The sequence below is a fragment of the Callithrix jacchus genome, chromosome 5 (assembly GCF_049354715.1).
Source record: "Callithrix jacchus isolate 240 chromosome 5, calJac240_pri, whole genome shotgun sequence".
Classification (NCBI taxonomy): Eukaryota; Metazoa; Chordata; class Mammalia; order Primates; family Cebidae; genus Callithrix; species Callithrix jacchus.
Genome location: NC_133506.1, coordinates 73417607 through 73442597, shown reverse-complemented (window position 1 = coordinate 73442597; position 24991 = coordinate 73417607). Strand labels below are relative to the sequence as shown.

The 24991-nt window shown below is 38.7% G+C and overlaps 1 protein-coding gene and 1 pseudogene across 1 annotated transcript in view; one reads left to right on the top strand and one right to left on the bottom strand.

Annotated features, from left to right (window-relative positions):
* Positions 1-18251, top strand: part of LOC100407909 (DNA-directed RNA polymerase II subunit RPB1-like) — a 71576-nt gene extending 53325 nt beyond the window's left edge. The window contains 1 exon segment of the mRNA XM_078372839.1: positions 18193-18251. The gene's annotated coding sequence lies outside the window, so the exon portion shown is untranslated.
* On the bottom strand, positions 14756-15161 carry LOC144582567 (large ribosomal subunit protein eL32 pseudogene; annotated as a pseudogene).
* Positions 18252-24991: the final 6740 nt, after the last annotated feature.

Genomic DNA, 24991 nt, shown 5'->3' with positions numbered 1-24991 from the left:
GAGCCGAGATTGCGCCATTGCACTCCAGCCTGGGTAACAAGAGCGAAACTCCATCTCAAAAAAAAAGAAGAAGAAGAAGAAATGGATAAATTCTGGGAAACACACAACTTCCTGAGATCAAACCAGGAAGAAATTAAAACTCTAAACAGACCAATAATGAATTCTGAAATGGAATCAGTAAACAAACAAACAAACAAACAAAAAACCTACCAACCAAAAAAAGCCCCAGACCAGATGGATTCAAAAATTCTATCAGATGTATAAAGAAGAGCTGGTACCAATCCTACTGAAAATATTCCCCCAATCATGGAGAAGGGACTCCTCTCTAACTCATTCTACAAAGCCAGCATCATCCTGATACCACAATCTGGCAGAGACACAATGAAGAAAAGAAAACTTTAGGTCAATATTCCTGATGAGCACAGACACAAAATTCCTCAGCAAAATATTAGCAAGCCGAATCTAGCAGTGCATCCAAAAGTTTATTCACCATGATTTGGTAGGCTCTATTCCTGGGATGCAAGGTTGTGTCAACATGTATGAATCGGTAAATGTGATTCACCACAGACAGAATTAAAAACAAAAATCATATGGTCATCTCAACAGATGCAGAAAAAGCTTTTGATAAAATCTAACATTTCTTCCTCATAAAAGCCCTCAGAAAACTAAGCATTGAAGGAATATACCTCAAAATAATATGAACCATCAATGACACACGCACAGCCAACATCGTACTGAATGGGCAAAAGCTGGAAGAAATTTATCTTGAGAATTGGAGCAAGGCAAGGATGCCCACTCTCGCAACTCCTATTCAAAATAATGTATTGAAAGTCCCAGCTAGAGCAATCATGCAAGAGAAAGAAATAAAAGGCATCCAAATAGGAAAAGAAGTCAAACTATGTCTCTTCACAGATAACATTATTTTATACTTAGAAAACCCTAAAGAATCTGTAAAAAGGCTATTAGATCTGAAAAATGACTTTAGCAAAGTCTCAGGATACAAAATCAATGTAAAAAAATCAGTTGCATTTCTATACACCAATAACATGTAGAATCTAGACTGAGAGTCAAGTCAAGAACACAATCCCATTTCCAGTAGCTAAGAAGAAAATGAAATATATGGGAATACAGCTAATCAAGCAAGTGAAAAATCTCTACAAGGAGAGCTACGAATACTCCTGAAAGAAATAATAGATGACACAATAAATGGGAAAATGTGCTCATGGTTTGGAAGAATCAGTATCATTAAAATGGCTATTCTGCCCAAAGCAATTTATAGATTCAGTGCTATTCCTATCAAACTACCAATGTCATTCTTCACAGAACTAGAAAAAAAATTATAAAATTCATATGGAATGCCTCTCTCATTGTTTTTGAAATTGTTTTCTTTGTCTTTAGTTTTCAGAAATTTGATTATGTTGTGTCTTTGGCATTGATTTCTTTGAGCTTATTCTGTTTGGGGTTTGGTAAGGTAGGTTTAGATTTTTTGTCAAATTTGGGGAAATTTCATCTATTATTTTTGTGAATATTTTTTTGGCTTCACTCTCTGTCTCCTTTCCTTTTGTGACTAAAGTGAGGTGAATGGTGGATCCTCTGTTAGCCCCTCAGGTCCCTGAGATCCTTTTTTTTTTCCTGCCTATTTTCTTTCTGTTGTTCAGATTGGGTAATTTCTATTCTGTCTTCCATTTCACTTTTTTCTCTGTTTCTCCCATTCTGCTATTAAGTCCATACACTGAGCTTTTTATCTTGGTTATTGTATTTTTCAGTTCTAAAATTTCCATTTGGTTCTTTTAAATTTTTTATTTCTTGGCTGAGATTTTTCATTTTCTATTTGTTTCAAGTGTGTTTATAATTGCTTATTGAAACCTCTCTCTCTCTCTCCTTTTTTCGAGACAAAGTTTCAGTCTGTCATCTAGGCTGGAGTGCAATACCTCGATCTCAGCTCACTGCAACCTCCGACTTCCGAGTTCAAGTGATTCTCCTGCCTCAGCCTCCCATATAGCCTCCCATATAGCTGGGATTACAAGTGTGCACCACCATGCTTGGCTAATTTTTTTGTATTTTTAGTAGAGATGGGGTTTCACCATATTAGCCAGGCTGATCTTGAACTCCTGACCTCAAGTGATCTGCCCACCTTGGCTTCCCAGAATGTTGGGATTACAGGTGTGAGCCACCATGTCCAGCCCATTGAAACATTTTTGTGATGCCTGTTTAAAAATTCTTGTCCATTAATTTCAACATCTGTGTCATCTTGGTGTTGGTGTCAATTCTCTTTTCTCACTCTGGTTGAGATCTTCCTGATTCTTGGTATGATGGGTGGTTTTTGGTTATATCAGGGAGACATTTTTGACCTTATGGTATGACATTCTGAATCTTATTTAAATCTTTTTTAAAGCAGGCTTACTCTGACACCACCATGATCAAGGAAGTGGCTATGGCCTCATTACTGCCAGGTTTTGGTGGAGGCCCAGGTCCCCCGGTAAGTCTCGATGAAAAACATACTGGCTAGAAGGGGGAGAAGCACCTTGTTAACTTCTCCCCACAGGCCTTCCCTGACACTTTGGTGGGTGGGAGAAGGCCATGTTACTACTGGATGGTGGCTAAAGTTCCAGCTTCTCTCTCGACCTCCTCTGATTCAAGTGGAGAGGAGGAGTGGCACCTTTTTATTGTTTGGTGAGAATGGAAGTCCAGGATCTCTGTGTGGTGTCTCCTGACATTTTAGAGGAGGATGCCATGTCACCACCAAGTGAGGATGCAAGTCCTGGATCTCTACTTGATCTTGTCTGATAATACCTCAGCAGGGGAATTTTTTTCTTGAGATGGATCTTGCCTGCTGCCCAGGCTGGAGTGCAGTGGTGTAATCTTGTCTCACTGCAAACTTCACCTCCAGGTTCAAGCGATTTTTCCTGCCTCAGCCTCCTGAGTAACTGGGATTACAGGCACAGCCACCACACCCACTAATTTTTGTATTTGTAGTAGAGACAGGGTTTCACTATGTTGGCCAAGCTGGTCTCGAACTCCGGACCTCAAGTGATCCACCTGCCTTGGCCTCCCAAAGTGCTGGGATTACAGGTATGAGCCACTGCGCCCAGCCCAGCAGGGGAATTTTAAGTGTGCCTTGTCCCAGCTAGCTGAGGGTAGAAATCCAGGCTGCCACTCAGCACTTGCTAATGGGATGACAACAGGGTGGTCTTTCCCATGATGTTTGGCCAGGATGGTGTGATGACTTTGTCTAAGAGTTTTCTGTCTTGCCAGGTTACCCCTTAACTGGTCTTTTGGCCAGAGAGACCAGGCTTTCTTGGGGATTTTTTTGGTTTGTGCCCATTGGTCTTTCCAGTGATTTCTCCAGCATCCAGTTCCAGATAGATGAGGCATAAAAGAAAACCGAGGGAACTCACTGCCATGTCATTCTTGAGGTCCCAAGGTCTCTACCTGGTCTGTCTTCTCTCCACCTTTAAGAGTCTTTTAGTGTTTGTTTTATCTATAATATCCATGGCTTTTAGCTATACTTAGTGGGAGGTATAGGAAGTAGTGCCCCTATTTAATCTTAAGTTCATTCCTTTTTCTAGCTGAGCAGTATTTTATTGCATAGAAATGTCGCAGTTTGATCGTTCATTTCAGCAACCTGTTGATGAACATTTGGACTGTCTCCAGCTTTTGGCTTTATGAAACAGTGCTGCTTTGAATGTAATTTAATACTGTTATGAATATATGTTGTGAGGTCTTTGTGTGGACTATGTTTTCACTTCTCTTGGGTAAACACCTAGGAGTGGAATTGCTGAGTCATGTGGTAATTGCATGTTTAACTTTATGAGACATTGTCAAACTTTGTCACAGTAGTTGTACCATTTTACTTTCCTATCAGCAATGTTCCAGTTGCTCTACAACCTCACCAATGCTTGGTTTTAATAGTCTTTTAAGTTTTAGTCATTCTAATTTTAATTTGCGTTTCTCTGGTGACTGATGGTGTTGAACACCTTTTCATGTACATATTTGCCATTCATATAGCTCATTCAGTGAAGTGTCTGTTAACATATTTGGCCTAGTTTTTTTTTATTGGGTTGTCTTCTAGTTATGAAGTTGAAGAAGTTCTTTATATATTCGGAATACAATCTTTCATTAGAGATATGTTTTATAATTTTTTTCCTCTCAGTCTATGCCTTGTATTTTTGCTGTCTTTTTAAAAAGAAAGCTTTATTGGACCTGAAATTTTCATTGTCTTAACTGTATCTTTTGAAGATAACAAGTTTTAAATTTTGATGAAGTTTGGTTTTTTTTCTTCTGTATCTTATATTTTTGTGTCTTATCTAAGAAAATTTTGCTTGAACCAAAGTCATAACCTTTCTTTACTATGTTTCTGTCTAAAAATTTTATAGCTCCAATTTATATACTGAGGTTTATTATTTATTTTGAGCTATTTTTTATATGATATGAGATAAAGGTTGAGATCTGTTGTTTTGCATATGGATATCCAATTATTCCAGCACCTTTTTGTGAAGATTATCCTAATTATCTTGATATTTTTGTTGAAAATCGATTGATTATATACACATAGGTCTACTTCTGGACTCTATCCTGTTGATCTATATGTCTATCCGCAATATTAACAATATTCTTATTAATAATATATATTACTATTTCACATATTAATATCTACTGCTGAGCTAGCTTTATAGTTAGCTAAGTCTTAAAAGTCAGACAGTATAAGTCTTCTAACTTTGTTCTTATTTTTCTAGATTGTTTTAGATATTCTAGATCCTTTGCTTTTCTATTTTAACTTGAGAGTCTGCTTTTATCCCTTTCTATAAAATAGCTGTTTTGATTTTTATTGATGCCTAGATCAATCTAGGATGGTCTTGAACTCCTGACTGCATGATCCACCTGCCTCAGCCTCCCAAAGTGCTGGGATGGATGGATGGATACATATATATGTGTGTGTGTGTATATATATATATATATATATATATATATATATATAGAGAGAGAGAGAGAGAGAGAGAGAGAGAGAGAGAGAGAGAGAGCGCCGAGCTTTGCTCTGTTGCCCTGGCTGGAGTTTAATGGTGTGATCTCAGCTCACTGCAACCTCTACCTCTCAGGTTCAAGTGATTCTCCTGCCTCAGCCTCCCAAAGTGCTGGGATTACAGGCATGAGCCATCACTCCCAGTGAAGAATTGATATCTATACTGAGTCTTCTGATCCATGGGCATGGTGTACTTCTTTATTGTTTATTTATGTGTTAACGTTTCTCGGCATTTTATAGAATTTTAATTTTCAATTTTGGTCATTTCTTGTGACTTTGAAACCAGTTTTTTTTCTTTCTACCTTCTTTTCTCTGTCCTTCTATCCTACTTTTTCCTTCTTCCTTCCCTCCCTCTTTCCATCCTTTCTACAGTTTTTAATTCTTTCTTCCTTTTAAAATTCAGCCATATAGTACATATCTTGAATCCTTGTTGGCTTTTCATTGATTTATTACAACTTAAAATGCATTCTTTAGACAAATGCATTTGGCCATCCTTTAAAATGAAGTTAGGCAGAGATTGCAGCCAAGCACACAGCACTTTGTGTAGAGAGGCTGTTCTGTATAGAATAGTTGTTAAGAGCACAGACTGTGGATCCAGACCACTGTTGTTTGCAGTTCTGTCTCTGTTATTACTAGATGTGTCACCTTGGGAAAGTTATTTCATCTTCTTTGTGTCTCAGTTTCTTCATTTGTAAATTGTGAAAAAAAGTATCTAGATTGGATGATTTTGGGGAAAATTAAAGGTCAATACAAGACAAATGATTGGAATAGTAACCAATAAACACTGGATTAGTGTATGATAATACTATTATTATTATTATTATTTTGAGACAGAGTCTCCCTCTGTTGCCAGGCTGGAGTGTGGTGTTGCGATCTCAGCTCACTGCAACCTCTGCCTCCTGGGTTCAAGCGATTCTTGTGCCTCAGCCTTCTGAGTGGCTGGGATGACAGGCACGTACCACCACACCCAGTTAATTTTTGTATTTTTAGTAGAGACGATGTTTCACCATGTTGACCAGGATGGTCTTGAACTCCTGACTGTGTGATCCACCGGCCTCAGCCTCCCAAAATGCTGGGATTACAGGCATGAGCCACCACGCCTGGCCTATAATACTATTGTGATTATGATCCACTGTCTACTGGGAAAAGAAGCTTGCAGTGGCAACAGAAATAAAATGTTGAAGAATGCTGACTGAAGCCTAGGAATGCAGAGGTTGGAAGGGTCAGGGGAGTTTTCAATGATAATTTAATACTGAAGTCTTAAAAAAAAGTTTAAAACCACTTTTATTGAGGTATGATTGACAGGAAAAGCTATTCATATTTAATATATACATCGCAATGAATTTGCAGATAAATACGTGCCTGTGAAACCAACATTACCATCAAACCCATCATCATCTCCCAAAGTTTCCTCCTGTCCCCTTCTGTGATAATAATGATGATGATGATAAGTGACTTTTTTTTTTTTTTGGCAAAAACCCTTGACATAAAATCTTTTAGCAATTTTAAGTACAAAATATAGTATTGTTAGCTATAGGCAGTATGCCATGGAGTAGATTTCCTGAACTTACTTATCTTGCATAATTGAAGCTTTGTACCCTGTCATCACCACCTCCCCAGTTTCCCCTCTGTGCATCCCTTGCAACCACCATTCTGCCCTCTGCTTCTATGAATTTGACTTTTTTCTTTTTTTTTTTGAAACAGAGTCTTACTCTGTCACCCCTGCTGGAGTGCAGTGGCATGATCTTGGCTTACTGTAGCCTCCGCCTCCTGGGTTCAAGCTGTTCTGTCTCAGCCTCTTGAGTAGCTGGGCTTACAGGCACCCGCCACCATGCCCAGCTAATTTTTGTATTTTTAGTAGAGACAGAGTTTCACCATGTTGGTCAGGCTGGGTCTCGAACTCCTGATGTCAGGTCATCTGCCTGCCTTGTCCTCCCAAAGTGCTGGGATTACAGGTGTGAGCCACCGCACCCTACCTGAATTTGACTGTTTTATATTTCACGTGTAGGTGAGATCATACCGAACTTGTCTTTCTGTGCTTGCCTTATTTAACTTAAAATAGTGCCCTCTAGGTCCATATGATGATCACAAATGGAATCATTTCCTTTTTAAAAATGCTGAATAATATTCCATCATATGTATATGCCACAATTTTGTTGTCTGTTCATCCATCAATGTCCATTTAATATTGCATATTAAATATTCAACCTTGAATATTGCAAAGAATGCTGCAATGATCATGGCGGTGCAGATATCTCTCTGAGATACTGATTTGTTTCCTTTAGATATATATGCCCAGATGTGAGTTGCTGAATCATTTGGTAGTCCTATTTTTAATTTTTTGGGGAACCACCACACTATTTTCCGTAATAGTTGTTCCAATATGTCTTTCCACCAACAATGTATAAGAGTTCCGTTTCTCAACATCCTTACCAGCACTTGTTAGTTTTGAATTTTTGATAATGCTCATGCTAACAGGTGTGAGATTATATATCATTGTAATTTTGACTTGCATTTCCTTGATGATGATCTTCAGCTCCTTTTTATATGCCAGTTGGCCATTTGCATGTCTTCTTTGGAAAAATGTTTGTTCAGGTATTTTGTCCACTTCAAAATCAGGTTGTTTGTTTTTTGCTGTTGAGTTGTATGAGTTCCTTATATATTTGGAATATTAACCCCTTATCAGATACATGGTATGCAAATGTTTCTCTTATTCTGTGGTTGTCTTTTCATTTTGTTGTTTTCTTTGCTGTGTAGAAACTTCTTAATTTGATATATTCCTATTTATTTTTGCTTTTGTTGCTTATGCTTTTGGTACCACATCCAAAAATGGATATAGATTTTGATGGACTACCCCACTCCCCAAATTATTGTTAAGACCAGTGTCATGGAGCTTTTCTATATGTTTTCTTCTAAAATTTTAATGATTTCAGATCTTACATTTAAGTCTTTAATCCATTTTGAGTTGACTTTTGTGTATGGTATAAATAAGGTTGAATTCCATTTTTTTAAATGTTTATGTTCAGCTTTTTAATTCTTGTTCACAGTTGCTTTAGATATTAGAGATCTTTTGTAGCTCAATATAAGTTTCAGGATTTTTTTTTTTCTATTTCTGTGAAAATGCCATTGGAATTTTGAATGGAGTTGCAATGGATCCTTAGATTGCTTTGGGTAGTATAGACATTTTGACAATATTGATTCTTCCTGTTCACGGACATGGGATTTTGTGGAATAGGTTCACTGTGCACTGATTCCCAACTTATCTGAGTCCAGTAAGACTGAGCCCACTTGGAGAGAGATACAAGATGGCCGATCACTAGCAGCTCGGGATTGTAGTTCCCCGTGAAAGTGCAGGAAATCAGAGGATGCCACACTTTCAGACAAATTTTTGTTGCTCATGGACCAGGAGATTCCCAGCGGAGGAGCGCCACGGGTTGCCAGCGCAACTCTTGTGGCTGGTGCGGCGGTTTTGCTGGCGCCCCGGCACGGTGGTTTTTGGTGCGGAGTAAATGGGACTGGGTCCCCTTTTGGTCGACATTTGGAGCTCTGGGAAGGCAGAGTCACCTATTTAGCTGATTGAAACAGGGACTCAAGAAGAAAGCCAGACTGGAGATTCCCAGGCAGAAAAGCACCACAAATCTTAACGCTGCTGTTTTAGCCGGCGCAGTGGGTTGCTCAGATTCCGGCACTGGGAATCAACAAGTTGGACGTCCACTCAGAGAACTAATTTGAAAGTTGGTAATTCGAAAGACAACAGGTGGATAAATTTACAATGATGGGAAGAAACCAGCATAAAAAGGCTGAGAATACCCAAAATCAGAATGCCTCTCCCTCTACAGGGGATCACAGTTCCTCATCAGCAAGGGAACAAGGTCTGATGGAGAATGAGTGTGTTCCATTATCAGAATTAGGCTTCAAAAAGTGGATAATAAGTTAAAAGAACATGTTAAAAGAACATGTTCTAGCCCAATGTAAAGAAACTAAGAACCTTGAAAAAAGGTTTGACGAAATTTTAATGAGACTAGACAATCTAGAGAGGAATATAAGTGCATTGATGGAACTGAGGAATACAATATAAGAACTCCGCGAAGTATGCACAGGTTTTAACAGTCGAATTGATCAAGCAGAAGAAAGGATATCAGAGGTCGAAGACCAACTTAATGAAATGAAACGAGAAGACAAGACTAGAGAAGAAAGAGTAAAAAGGAATGAGCAAAGTCTCCAAGAAATATGGGACTATGTGAAAAGGCCTAATTTACGTTTGATAGGTGTACCTGAATGTTATGAAGAGAATGAATCCAAGCTGGAAAATATTCTTCAGGAAAACTTTCCTAACCTAGTAAGGCAGGACAGTACTCAACTCCATGTAATACAGAGAACACCACAAAGATATTCCTCAAGTAGAGCAACCCCAAGACACATAATTGTTAGCTTCACCAGGGTTGAAATAAAGGAGAAAATTCTAAGGGCAGCTAGAGAGAAAGGTCAAATTTCTATTACCTGTGAGTCTAAAAGGGAAGCCTATTAGACTCACAGCAGATCTCTCAGCTGAAACACTACAAACTAGAAGAGAGTGGGGGGTCAATATTCAATGTCCTCAAAGAAAAGAATTTTTAACCCAGAAGCTCATATCCAGCCAAATTAAGCTTCATAAATGAAGGAAAAATAAAATTTTTCATGAACAAGCAAGCACTCAGAGATTGCATCACCACCAGGCCTGTTTTACAAGAGCTTCTGAAAGAATCACTATACACGGAAAGGAACAACCAGTATTAGTCATCCCAAAAACTTACCAAAAGGTAAAGAGTATCTCCATAATGAAGAATCTATATCAACTAATGGGCAAAATAGCCAGCTAGCATTAAACGACAATATTAAACTCATATATCAATATTAATCCTAAATTTAAATGGATTAAATGCCCCAATTGAATAAAAAGTCAAAATTTTCAATTTTATTTAAATTTCAATTTATTTTATTTAAATTGAATAAAAAGTCAAAACCCATCAGTATACTGTATCCAGATCCATTTCATAAGCAAGGACACACAAAGACTCAAAACAAAGGGTTGGTGGAAGACTTACCAATCAAATGGAGAGGAAAAACAACAACAACAAAAAACAGGAGTTGTAACTTTAATCTCTGACGAAATAGACTTTAACAGTAACAAAGACTAAAAGAAACAAAGAAGGACATTACATAATGGTAAAAGGATCAATGCAACAACAGGAGTCAATGATCATAAATATATATGCACTAAATATAGGAACACCTAGATATATAAGACAAATTCTTAATGACTTATAAAGAGACTTGGACTCCCACACAATAATAGCGGGAGACTTTGACACCACATTGTTAATATTTGACAGATCAACAAGATAGAAAATTAACAGGGACATCTATGATTAGAGCTCACACCTGGAACAAGTAAACTTAGTGAATATTTATAGAATTCTTCACCCTAGGTCCACAGAATATACATTTTGCTCAGTACCACATTACACCTATTTTGAAAGTGACCACATAATTGGAAGTAAATCACTCTTCAGCATTTGCATAGCATTTTACAGTCTTAAATTAAATATTGGTTGGCTGTTTGTTTGTTATTTTCTTTCCTTATTCCTTGCTGTCTCCTCTGTTAAGCACAATTATCGGCATGAAAGAGGTTTTTAATACCTATTTTTAGATTGCATTCCAGCCTGGGCAATAGAACAAGACTGCTGTTCTCTCTCCCGCTTTCTCTTTCTCTTTCTTTCTTTCAAAAAAAAAAAAAAGACTGAACCCACTTATATACAACAAATTAAATGTAATGAATTTATTAGCTACAGATAGGCAGCAAGGGACAATGAAAGCCCAGTGTTGATTGCAAGCATTCCCCGTCTCTGGAAAGCTGCTGTGGTGGATGGAGTGTCATATGGATGTACTCCACCTGTACTGCAGCTGAGGGACCTCCCCAGAAAAAGCAGTCTGCTCTGGCTTTTTGTTTTCAGACAGCGTCTCACTCTGTTGCCAAGACTGGAGTGCAGTGGCACTATCTCTGTTCACTGCAACCTCCACCTCCTGGGAGATTCTCCTGCCTCAGACTTCCGTATAGTTGGGACTAAAGGAGTGTACCACCAGGACTGGTTAATTTTCATATTTTTAGTAAAGATGGGGTTGCGCCCTGTAGCCCAGGCTAGGCTCCCAGAGTGCTGGGATTATAGGCATGAGCCACTGCACCTGGCTGGGTTTTTAAATTTATTTTTTTAATACCCTGGGGTAGAAGGCGGAGGTTGCGGTGAGCCGAGATTGTGCCATTGCACTCCAGCCTGGGTAACAAGAGTGAAACTCCGTCTCAAAAAAAAAAACAGTACCCTGGGGTATGTGACATACTGGGCTAAAGCATTGAAGGACATCTTATTTCTAGGGGGGACTGGAATAGAGCCTGGGCTGTTCTGGCCAACTCCTTATCTCAGGATGCTGAATTCCCAGCACATTGTATAGTTATTTTTGGGAACTACAAGCAAGAAAGGGGGAAAAACAAAATCAATGCAAGACTCCCCCACCCAATAACTGTCTTGCAGATATCTTTACATTTATTTGTGACTTTCCAGTGTATTTCATTAATGTTTTATAGTTTTCAGGGTACAGGCCTTTCACCTCCATATTTAAGTTTATTCCTAAGTATTTTGTCCTTCTCGATATTATTGCAAATGGAATTGCTATCTCAGTTCCTTTTTTGGATAGTTCATTGTCAGGGTATGGAAATGATACTGATATTTTTAGGTTGATCTTTATATCCTGCAACTTTACTCAATTTATTTATTAGTTTTAGCAATTTTTTTGGTGGGATCTTTAGGATTTTCTACATGTAAGAAAGATCATGTTAGCAAACAAGACAATTTAACTTTTTCCTTTTCTATTTGGATGCCATTTTGTTCTTTTTCTTTCCTAATTGCTCTGGCTAGGACTTCTAGTACTACTTCATGGTACTAGAAGTAGTGAATATGGATATCCTTGCTTGTTCCTGATCTTAGAGGAAAACTTTTGACTTTCACTGTTGAGTATGACTAGCTGTGGGCTTGTCATGTATGGCCTTATTATGTTGAGTTACATTATTCAGTACCTAATTTGTTGAGAAATTTTACCATCAAAAGATGTTAAGTTTTGTCAAATTCTTTTTCTGCATCTATTGAGATGATCATTTTTATTTTCCAATCTTTTAATGTAGTGGATCACATTTATTGATTTGTGTATTTTGAACCATTTTCTCATCCCAGGAATAAATCTAACTTGATGATGGTGTATTATTCTTTTAATGTATTGTTGAATTTTGTTTGTCAGCATTTTTATTGAGGATTTTTGTATTTATGTTTATCAGGGATATTGGCTTGTAATTTTCTTTTCTTGTAGTGTTTTTATCTGGCTTTGGGATCAGGGTAATGCTGGTCTTGTAAAAAGAGTTTAGAAGTGTTCCCTCCTCTTTAATTTTTGGAAAAATTTGAGAAAGATTGGCATTAATTCTTCTTTAAAGAATTGTAGAATTCAGCAGTGAAGCCATCTAGTCTTTATTAGTGCTCTGTTCAGATTTTGTATTTCTCCTGACTTAGTTTTGTAGGTTGTAAGTTATGAAAATTTATCCATTTTTTATGCTACCCAATTTGTTGGTGTATAATTGGTCACAGTAGCCTCTTATGATCCTTTGTATTTTTGTGGTATCAGTTGGAATGACTCATCTTTCATTTATAATTTTATTTACATCTCGTCTTTTTTTTTTTCTTAGTTTAGCTAAGGGTTTGTCAATTTTGTTTTTTTTCAAAAAACTGACTCTTTGTTTTGTTGATTTTTAAAAATTGTTTTTCTCATCTCTATTTCATTTATTTCTGTTCTACATTTTATTATTCCTTTTACTAGCTTTGGGCTTTGTTCTTATTTTTCTATTTCTTTGGGGTGTAACTTTAGGTTGTTTGTGTGAGATCGTTTCTTTTATTAATGTAATCATTTGTTGCTATAAACTTCCCTTCAATAACTGCTTTTGCTGCATCCCATACATCCGGTTTTGGTTTTTTTCCCCCAGTTTTGTTTGTTTCAAGGTATTTTTATCTCTTCTTTCAATTTCTTCTTTGACCCATTGGTTTTTCAGGAGTGTGTTGCTTAGTTTCTGCATATTGTGAGTTTTCCAATTTTTCTCCTATTATTGATTTCTAGTTTCATTTCATCATGATTGGAAAAGATATTTCACATGGTTTCAATCTTCATAAATTTGTCAAGATTTATTTTGTTGCTTAACATGTGATCTATCCTGGAGAATGTTCCATGTGGCTTAAGAAGAATGTATATTTTGTTCTGTTGGATAGAATGTTATGTATATGTTCATTGTATCTCTTTCGTATCTAGTGTTTAATTCTACTGTTTCCGTATTTGTTTTCTGTCTGGATGATCCATCCATTGTTGGGTGGGGTATGTATTTCTTCTACTATGTATTACTATTTTATGTCTTCCTGATGAATTGATCCTTTTGTTAGTATATATAATGACTTTCTTTGTCTTTTATGAGGTTTTTGACTTGAAGTCTATTTTATCTCTTATAAGTATAGCCACCTTTGCTCTCTCTTGGTTATTTTTATGGGATGTGGTTTTCATCCATTCATTTTCAGGCTATTTGTATTCTTAAATCTAAAGTGTGTCTCTTGTAGACAGCATATAGTTGGGCCTTATTTTTAAAAATCCATATATCCACTCTGTGCCTCTTGATGAGAGAATTTAATCTATATACATTTAAGGACTTACTATTGCTATTTTGTTAATTGTAGTTCCTTTCTTCCTCTCTTGTTGTCTCTCTTTGTGGCTTATTATTATTATTTGTGGTAGTATGCTTTGATTCTTTTCTTTTTATTTTTTTTGTATCTACTACAGGTTTTTTTTGTGTGTGTGATTACCATGAAGCTTACATAAAACATCTTGCAGTTATAATAGTCTATTTTAAGCTGATAATTTTTATTACATACAAAGACTATACACTTTTACTTCTTCCCCATATTTTATATTATTTATAACACAATTTATATCTTTTTATATTGTGTATCCAATTATATACCATCATCACAGTATCAGAGAATTCTGAGTTTGACTATATACTTATGTTTATCAGTGCATATATGTTTTCATGTTGCTAATACATGGTCCTTTTATTTCAACTTGAAGATCTCCCTTTCACATTTCTTGTAAGGCAAGTCCAGGGGTGATGAACTTCCTCAGTTTTGGTTTGTCTGGGAAGGTCTTTATCTTTCTTTCCTTTTGGAAGGATGGCTTTGCTGGGTATGTTTTTGGTCGGCAGTTTTTTTTCTTTCAGCACTTTGAGCATATCATTCTGCTCTCTCTTGGTCTGCAGGGTTTTTGGTGAGAAGCCCATTGATAGTCTTATGGAGGTTCCTTTGTATGTGTTGAGTTTTTTTTTTTTTTTTTTTTTTTTTTTGCTGCTTTAAAAATTCTCTGGTAAAAAGAATTTGAGGAGGTTAAAAAATAAATAAAATGAAACAAAAATTAAAAAAATCTCTCTTTGTCTTTGATTTTTGACTATTTGATTATAATGTGTTTTGGTGAAGACCTCTTTATTCTCAATGTACATGGAGTTCTTTGGGTTTAATGGATCTGGGTGTTTTTTTCTCTTTACAGATTTGGGAGGTTTTCTGTTATTTTATTTTTTGTAGTTTTTACAGTTTTATTTAAACACAGAACGTGCACATGAGCTGTCTACTCATTTTCTTCACTGTGCAGACTGGCATTGGAGTTAGTGACTCTGATGGCCAGCAGGCAGCTCTTTCCAAGATGGCTTTGTGGTTCTTGGAGGAAACATTGTGAGCAGTCTCAGCACAGTGAGATTTGTTGCATGTCAGCAGTGCTTCCAGCTCCTTCATGTTGTGAACCAGGAACTTCTGGAAGCCACTGGGCTGCATATGTTTTGTTTTTTTGTTGCTCCCATAACCAATGTTGGGCATCAAGATCTGGCCCTTGAACCTTCTGCGAACCCTGTTGTCAATATCTCTGGGTTTCTGCCAGTTACGCTTAATTTTGACGTATCGGTCTGACTGGTGCCAGATGAACTTCTTGGTTCTCTTTTTGTGATCTTGGACTTTACAAGGGGTCTGAGGGTGGCCATGATGCCAAGGAGGAGATGGCTGCCACCTTGGCAATACCAAGGAAGAGAGACATTATATTTTAAAATAAGCTTTCTTTCCCTTTCTCTTTCTCTGGTCCTTTTGGGATTTCTATAGTATATATAATATTTTACTTGATGTTTTCATAAGTCCAGCAGAGTTGAGCCAGCTGCTAAGATTCATGCCTGTTGTTATTGTTCATGTTCTCTCTACAGCAGCTAATGTGGGCCACGCACAATGGTATTGGGCCCCATACATGGTGGGGTGGGTTATGTAGGGTGCATAGACTTGTTGGGTGGGGTTCTGCAGGTGAGTCATCTGGTGGGATTTGTGGGCAAATCTCCTGCTGGACTCTGTAAGCTAATTGGCAGAATCTGTTGTTGGTTGTTGAAACCACATGCCAGTTTCTGTGCACTCCACTCCCTTCTCCCTGTTTCTAGGCGATCAGTCATCTGTATTCTGGGCAGGGAGAGACATAAGTGAGCCTCCTGGTCAGTGTTCTTCAAGTCTGGGGAAGCTAGGTGTTCACTATGCTTTCACCTTCCCCTGTGGGAGAAATGGAAGGCCAAAAAAGCTGCTCTCAGCACAAGCTGTGCCTCCTTGGGGAAGGGATGATGCAGGTAAAGTGGAACTGCACTTGTTGCCCTTTTCAGTGCTTCCACTCTTGGGTTGATTTGCTCCAGTGGGATGCTGGAGCCTCAGCCAGACTCCAGGCCTCCCACATAGTGATTCTCACCTGTCACTGTCTGCCTTAACTGGTGTTTCTTTCGGGGGATAAGAGCTGGAACATCCTATTCTGCCATGCTACTGATTTCACTCCTGACTGAATTTTGAAGAATGAACAGAACTCACTAGATGTATAAGGAGAAAAGAGCATTCTAAGCAGAGGGAACTCCAGGTACAAAGGCAGAGAAATTTAATCTATCAAGGTGCTTGTGATGGACAGTAAGTTTTTTGTGGGACTGGCATGTAGGGTTCATGGAAGGAGACAGTAGGAGTGTGTAATTGGAAAGTTAGTCAGGGGATAGATTACCATGGGCTCATATGGACAGTGAAAACTATAAAAGAAAATGGAAAACTTGTGATGGCTCTACACATTGAACTTTACCAGTGAAGACTTTTCCTTCTATCTGAGCAGGATTTTAGACATGGATTCATCAATGAGCAGTTGCAATACTGTACATGAGAGAAGTCAGGAGTGATGATAGAGCTCAGAGATAGAGACATCAGTAAAGGCATGTACAGTCACAGTTTATGAGATGGGCAATAAGAGGAGTTCATTCAACTAATATTTGCTGAGTATCTACCACATACCCTCAAACTTGTAGAAATTGAAGACACAGCAGTGAACAAAAAGAAAAAAATCCCACTCTTCTCTGTTACATATGTTTGCTATATCTATACATATTTTTTTTCTGGAGTATTTAAAAGCAAATCCCAGACATCATGTCATTTCACCTTCAAATATTTTAGTATGTATCTCTAACTCATAAGGACTTTAAAAATACATAACCATCATACATAACTACCATGTCATTTATCATAATATATAATACCATGATATCATTTCAGAGTTATTATGCATTTATATTTTCACTAGTGTTTAAAATGTCTTTTTAAAATTAGTTACTTTGGGCCAGGTGTGGTGGCTCATGCCTGTGATCCCAGTACTTTGGGAGGTAGAGGTGAGCGGATCACTTGCAGGCCAGGAGTTCACGTCCAGCCTGGCCAACATGGAGAAACCCTGTCTGTACTAAAAATGCAAAAATTAGCCGGACATGGTGGCGTGCGCCTGTAGTCCCAGCTACTCGGGAGGCTGAGGCAGGAGAATCACTTGAACCTCAGAGGCAGAGGTTGCACTCCATCCTGGGTGACAGAGCAACTCTGTCTCAAAAAATAACTAACTAAATAAAATTAGGTGCTTTGGATCTAGGTTCAAATAAGGGCCACATATTGTATTTGGTTGACATATCTCTTATCTTCATTAAAATCTAACAATTTCCTATCCTTCCTTTGGTATTCTTTTATGCCTCTTAAAATTGTTTCACTTTAAAATTATCGTATAGTAAAATTTGCTTTCTGGTATACAGTTCTATACATTTTAACACATGTATAGATTCATGTAATCATGACCACAGTCAGTATACAGAACAATTTTTTCACCTGCATGTGTGGGGTAGGAGGAGATCTGGTGGTTGATCCTCTATGACAGACTGTTAAATACCCCCTTGATTTTGGGTCTATGGCTCACCTTTCCACCTTGAACCTCCCTGGGCTGAGACTTTCCAGGTTCTGTGGGGGTTTAATGTCTCACTTTCCATTGGGTCAGGAAGATTAAATTGCCCAAGATTCCACATTGTATTGCGGAATTCAGATTCAAACCCAGATTTTCCATCTTCAAACCTCTATATTTAAAATTTATTGTATAAAACTAGAAAAATGTCTGAGCACATAGAGTACCAGAAGAACCAGTTTCAGAATATAGATGCAGGATTCCTAAATAAAATAATAACAAACCTGAATCTAGCACAAATTAATGAAAAAATTTATGAATGGTAGATAATAAATAAATATGAAGTAAAATGAGGAACCATTTTTGTGTATAGGTTACTAACTTGGCAGAGATTTTAAGAGAAATACTATCAGCTACAGTCAATAGATGGAGAAAACAGGCATTCTTATATGTTTCTAGTGTGAAAACAAATTGGTACCACCATTCAAGGGGTCAGTTTTACTATCTGTAACAAAACTCTTAATATTTCCCAACTTTTAACCCAGAAGTTTCACCTCTAGGAATTTATTTTCAGGAAGCAATCATGATATTTATAAAAATTTAACTATGAGGATATTAATTTCAGTGTTATTTATATATTGAAAAAATTAATAATATATCTGTCCACGAACATAGACTTCATAAAATAAATTAAAATACAAGACACAAAATAATATTGAAGAATAATGTTAATAACATGAATGTAAGATAATTAAGTGAAATACCTAGTTTCAAAACAGTGTTTTTTTTTTTATTACAAGGGATTCTTTCTGTTGCAAGTAATGAAAAGTCAACTAAAAATGGCTTATGAGAAAGAAAAGGAAGATATTGATTCATAAAAATGGAAAATCCATGGTCACAAGGCCTCCAGGTAAGGTTGCATCCAGCTTCCTCATCAGTAATTGGTTTCCATCTCTTGGTTTGGCTTTACTTTCAGATAGACACTCTAAAAACATTGTTAAAGAGAGCTACCAGTAGCTCTGGGATTATGCTTTACCAACTAATAACCTAACAGGAAAAGAGTATTCCTTTTAAATTATTCCAACAAAAATCCTAGTGCTGAATCTCATTGGTCAGGTCTGGCTCATGTACTTCTCTCCTTCTTTTATTTTTTAAATTGCATTTTAGATTTTGGGGTACATGTGAAGAACATGCAAGACTGTTGCATAGGCACACACATGGCAGTGTGATTTGCTACCTTCCTCCCCATCACCTATATCTGGCATTTCTCCCCATGCTATTTCTCCCCAGTACTCCTCTCCTTAACTGAGAGGTGGTGTGAGTCCCATTTGAACTATATCATAATAATGACAGCTGAAATTTATAGAGTATTGACTATGTGTCAGATTATGAGTCTGAGTCCCATGATTTTATGTATAAGTTTGGGCAATTTAACCTTCCTAAGCCAGAAAAGAACACATAATCTGTGTCCTCTGTATGATTTCACTAAATTCTCTTGGCAATCCTAGTGAAACAGATTCTATGTCCATCCTCATTTTATGGATGAAAACACTGAAGCTCAGGCAGATTAATTATTGTCTTAGTTTATTTAGCATTGCTATAAAGGAATACCTGAGGCTGGGTAATTTCTTTCTTTTCTTTTCTTTTTTTTTTTTGAGACAGAGTTTTACGCTTATTGCCCAGGCTGGAGTGCAACGGCGTGATCTCAGCCCACTGCAACCTCTACCTCCTGGGTTCAAGTGATTCTCCTGCCCCAGCCTCCTGAGTAGTTGGGATTACTGGCTTATGCCACCACGCCCGGCTAATTTTGTATCTTTAGTAGAGACGGGGTTTCTCCATGTTGGTCAGGCTGGTCTCAAACTCCCGACCTCAGGTGATACACCCACCTTGGCCTCGCAAAGTGCTGGGATTACAGGCATGAGCCACTACGCCTGGTCAGGCTGGGTAATTTCTAAAGAAAAGAGGCTTCTTTGGCTCATGGTTCTGTAGGCTCTACAAGAAGCACTGCACTGGCATCTGCATCAGGTGAGGGCCTCAGGCTGCTTCTAATGGTGGAAGGTGAAGGGGAGCCAGCGTTGGAAGTAAGGTGTGGAGGCGGTGCCAGGCTCTTTTTAACAATCAGTTCTTCTGGTAATGAATAGAGGAAGAACTTACCCTTGAGGGAAGGCACTAATTTATTGATAAGGGACCCACCCCCATGACCCAAATACCTCTCATTGGGCCCCACCTTCAACATTAGGGGTAAAATTTCAACATGAGATGTGGAGGGAACAAACATCCAAACTAAAGCAAGTTGATTATATAAATTGAAAGAATTAGCAAATAATGCGTTCACTCACATGGACTGAGAATACGGGAGGCAGCAGTTCTTCAAAGAAGGATCAGATGCTGCTTCAGACATTGAATAGAAAGCCCAAAACAAAGTAAAGGAAAACAAAACAACCCCATAGAATAAACAAGGATATGAAAACTTTAAAAGTCTGCTAGTAATATACTTGGAAAGGTACAGAATATATTGCACCCATATTATAACAGAGTAAGATCATGATACTTTTTATTTTTTTTTGAGACAGAGTCTTGCTCTGTGGCCAGGCTGGAGTGCAGTGGCTCGATCTCTGCACATTGCAACCTCCACCTCCCAGGTTCAAGGGATTCTCCTGCCTCAGCCTCCCAAGTAGCTGGGACTTACAGGTGTATGCCACCATGCCTGGCTAGTTTTTTGCATTTTGGTAGAGACGGGGTTTCTCCATGTTGGTCAGGCTGGTCTGAACACCCGACCTCAGTTGATCCACCCGCCTTGGCCTCCCAAAGTGCTGGGATTACTGACATGAGCCACTGCACCCAGCCAATAAATTTTAAGAGAATAAAAAGGGCCCTTCAAAATTAAAGCAAGAGAGTAGACCTGAAAAGTGTGACAGAAGAGTTAGAAGATAAACTTGAGGAAATAGCCCAAGAAGACATAGAGTTGGAAAATAGGAGAGAAAAGATAGAGAAGATTAAAGATTAAGACTGGAGTGTTCAGTATCTGAATAATAGGTGTTCAAGAGAGAAAAAGAATATGTAGGAGAGGCAGTCATCATAAAAACCATACAGAAAGTTTACTCAAAACTCACGAAGGCCCGGTGTGATGGCACGTGCCTGTAGTTCCAGCTACTCGGGAGGCTGAGGCTGGAGGATCACTTGAGCCCAGGAGTTCTGGGCTGTAGTGTGCTATGCTGAGTGGGTGTCCGCACTAAGTTCGGCATCAATATGGTGACCTTCCGGGAGCAGGGGACCACCAGGTTGCTTAAGGAGGGGTGAACCGGTCCAGGTCGGAAACGGAGCAGGTCAAAACTCCCGTGCTGATCAGTAGTGGGACTGTGCCTGTGAATAGCCACTGCACTCCAGCCTGGGCAACATAGCGAGACCCTGTCTCTTTAAAAAAAAAAATTAGAAAAAACTCATGAAGGACATGAATTTCCAGATTGAAAAGGTTCTTCAAATGCTTAGAGAAATGTATGAAAAAAGACTTGTCAAGACACATTATCATGGAATTTCAGAACACAGAGTCCAAGAGATCTTGAAAGCTTAGAGAGCAAGGAAGAGGATATATATGAAGATCAAATATAAAGGACTGGGCATCAGCTTTGGCTTTGCCTGCTTCAATAAACAATGGTAGAGGCAAGAGACACCAGAGCAAAGCTTGTCAAATTCTTAAGAAAAACTATTCCCGGCCTAGAATTCTGCACCCAGCTAAATTAGCAATCAAATATGAGTGTAAAATAAGGACATTTTCAGATGTGCAAGGTTTACTTCCCATGCATTCTTTCTGAAGGAGCTGCTGGAGGCTGTGCTTCTTGAATAAGAGGACAAGCCAAGAGAAAGAACATATGGGACACAACAGATAGGAATCTAACATAGGAGAGTGGTGAGGGGACTCTAGGATAAGGGTGATGGGAGAGTCCAGAATGACAGTTATGCACTAGGTGCAGAAGGAAACAAGTCCAGCTTGAAGAAATGGGACACCGGGACTCCAGGGAGAGACATACTGAGGGTTTCCATCACCACTCCCCACTGCCATCAGGCTAACTCTCTTTTTTGAGATGGAGTCTTGCTCTGTGGCCAGGCTGGAGTGCAGTGGTGCGATCTCCGCTCGCTGCAACCTCCACCTCTCGGGTTCAAGCAATTTTCCTGCCTCAGCCTCCCATGTAGCTGGGATTACAGGCATGCGCCCACCACCATGCCCAGCTAATTTTTTGTATTTTTAGTAGAGACAGGGTTTCACCATGTTGGCTAGGATGGTCTCGATCTCTTGACCTCGTGATCCTCCCGCCTCGGCCTCCCAAAGTGTTGGGATTACAGGCGTGAGCCACCACACCTGGCCCATGCTGACTTTTAAATCAAGGACTAAATACCCAGAGTCTGCCCCAGATTTTTCTCTGTGTTTATCTTATTTTGACCACATACTGATAAAGTTCCTGCTCGTTCCTCCGTGCTCTGACACTTGAGCTACTATGGGTATCATCTAGTAATGTTCTGCTTTGACTTCTGGGAAGTGGAGGGGAAGTCATGATGAGCAGAATATACAGAACATCCCCCTCCTTCTGACTATCCTGGCCAAACATCTAAAACGTGGCCCATCCTCCAGAGCTACCGTATGTCTCACCTGTGCTGAGCCCAGTGTTTCCCAGTGTTACTCATCACCTTACTCAAAGATTTTCTCATAAAAGCTTTTATAAATGCTTAGGGAAGCTGAAGCCAGATAATGACGCAGAGGCTGTTCAGCTTATCTTCTCCTGAGCCTTCCTCAAACAGTGGTAACATCACCCTTTCCTTATCCTTCTAGATTGGTGCTTGCTGCTCAGTTTTTCAAGATGAAAGTTGTCACGTTGTTTAGGGTTGCATTTATTGGTGGAAAACTGTAAAGGAAACAAGAGAATGATTAACAGAAGTCATCATTGTGGTTATCACTGGGGGCGGACAAGAGACCGCAACTGGGGAGGGATAAACAGAGGCTTCTAAAGGACTGGTTATATTTTGTGTCTTTTTTTTTTTGAGATGGAGTCTCACTCTGTCACCCAGGCTGGAGTGCAGTGGCTCAATCTCAGCTCACTGCAACCTCCACCTCCCGGGTTCAAGCGATTCTTCTGCCTTAGCCTCCCAAGTAGCTGGGATTACTTTTTGTACGCCTGGCTAATTTTTGTATTTTTAGCAGAGACGAGGTGTCACCATATTGGCCAGGCTGGCCCCAAACTCCTGACTTTGTGATCTGCCTGCCTTGGTGTCCCAAAGGGTTGGGATTACAGGTATGAGCCAACACACCTGGCCTATATTTTATATCTTAAACTGGGTGGATGATTATTTATCTTATTATATTAGGTTGGTGCAAAAGTAATTGCGGCTTTTGCCATGACTTTTAATTTAAATATTTGATCAAGCAAATTTTATTCATCCTTCTATTTGTATGATGCATTTTACAACAAACCATTTTAAAAATCAGGTGCTGTTAATAAAAGTGGAAGTCAATGGAAACAAGTAGAAATAAGAGATATTTTTTCAGGATCTTTGGATAGTAAAAATACCTGCAAAGAGAAAGGACAAGAAGGGACATTTTATTTCTTTTAAAGTGAAAGCAAGTTTATTAAGAAAGTAAAGGAATAAAAGAATAGGCAGAGCATCTGGGAAGGGACATTTAGTCCCCGCTCTGGCTTTGTTGTTGTTGTTTCAAGCAACAGAGACCTGCTCAATTTGACTCAAAAAGAATAGGGGTTGTTTTGAGCCTACACACGGAAGAAAATGGAATAGTAAAACTTAGACAGTGTTTCTTACAGGCATCCTTGTGTGTCTGTCTGCTCTGTTCCCTGCTAACCATACAGATGCTCCTTGACTTATAATGGGGCTGTGTCCTGATAAACCCATTGTAATTTGAAAATATCATTAAGTAGAAAATGCATGTAATACACCTAACTTAGGCTAAGGTATCTTAGCCTAGCCTGCCTTAAATGTACTCAGAACACTTAATATTAGCTTAAAGTTGGCAAGATTATCTAACACACAGCCCATTTTATAATAAAGTGCTGACTATCTCATGTGATTTATTGAATATTACACTGAAAGCAAAAAGCAGCATGGTTGGATGGGTACTCAAGGTGCAGTCTCTGCTGAATGTGTATCACTTTTGCACCATCCAAAAGTTGAAAAACACTAAGTTGGACCATTCCAAGTGGGGATTGTCTGTATAACAAATCTCCCCAAAACGTATTGTCTTAAAATAACAACTACTACTTATTTATTGGCTCAAAATGCTGAACTTTGGGAAGGGATTGACAGGAACAGCTTGGTTCTTCTCTATGTGGTGTTGGCTGGGCCACCTTTCCTGGGGCTGGAGGATCCGGGTGGCTTCAGTCACATGTGTGGCTCAGCAGAGGTATCTAGAACAACAAAGGACTGGCCAGGCCAGTCTCTCCAGCAGGCAGTCAGTCTTCTTTATTATGGTAGCTCAGGGCTCCAAGAGAAGCAAAGGGCAAGATGTCAAGCCTCTTCCTGGTCAAGAACTGGCACCGTGTCACTTCTGCATTCTGTTGGTCAAAGCAAGTCACAGGGCCAGTCTAGAATGCAGGGAGGAGAAACAGATTTCACCTCATGATGGAAGAAGTGCTTACGAGATGAGAAGCATTCGTGGCAGCTATTTTTGCAAACAATTTGCTGTACCTGTCTTCCACCTCATAATTTTGGTTGTACGTAATTTTAGTTTGCTATTGCTGAACTCTTGTTTTTCTGTCACCTCCAGCTTTATTGCCGACTAGCAAATCTTTTTTTCTGTGTTTTGGTTTAAATTCCTAAGAACAGTTGGTTTAATTAATCTCTTTACCTCATGTCAGTGGTCAGAGGTCAGAGGCCATCCTATTTTTTTTCACCAAGTTTTCATTTGGAAAAGCCTTTGGGAGAGTTACAAGAACAGTACCATGAATATCTATAGATGCTTCACTTAGATTCACCAGTTTCAACCTTGGGCACATTTGTTTGATCACACATTCATTCTTTATGCATATATATGCATGGAGTTGGTTGAAGACGTCATGATGTTTTACCTTTAAATACTTTAGCATATATCTGCTGAGAACAGGGGCATTCTCTTATATAACCACAACCAAATTACCACACTCAAGAAATTTAACATTTATATACAACTATCATCTAATTTACTAACTATATTTATATTTCTACAATTGCCCCAAAATGTCCTTTATATATCATTCTTTTTTGATCTGGTATTTAATAATCACACATCAAAATGGGTTACCATGTCTCCCTAATGTTCTTTTCTTTTTTTTGAAAGAGAGGAGGATCTCATTCTGGTCACCCAGGTAGGAATGCAGTGGCTTGATCATGGCTCATTGCAGCCTTGACCTCCTGGGTTCAAGTAATCCTCCGGCCTCATTTTTTGATTTTTTTGTATGTAGAGATGGGGACTCACTATGTTGCCTAGGCTGGTCTTGAACTCCTGGGCTCAAGTAATCCTCTCGCCTCTGCCTCCCAAAGTGTTGGGATTACAGGTGTGAGCCTCCCTAATGTTCTTTAATTTAGATAAGTTCTCTGTCATTTTTTGTCTTTTAGGAT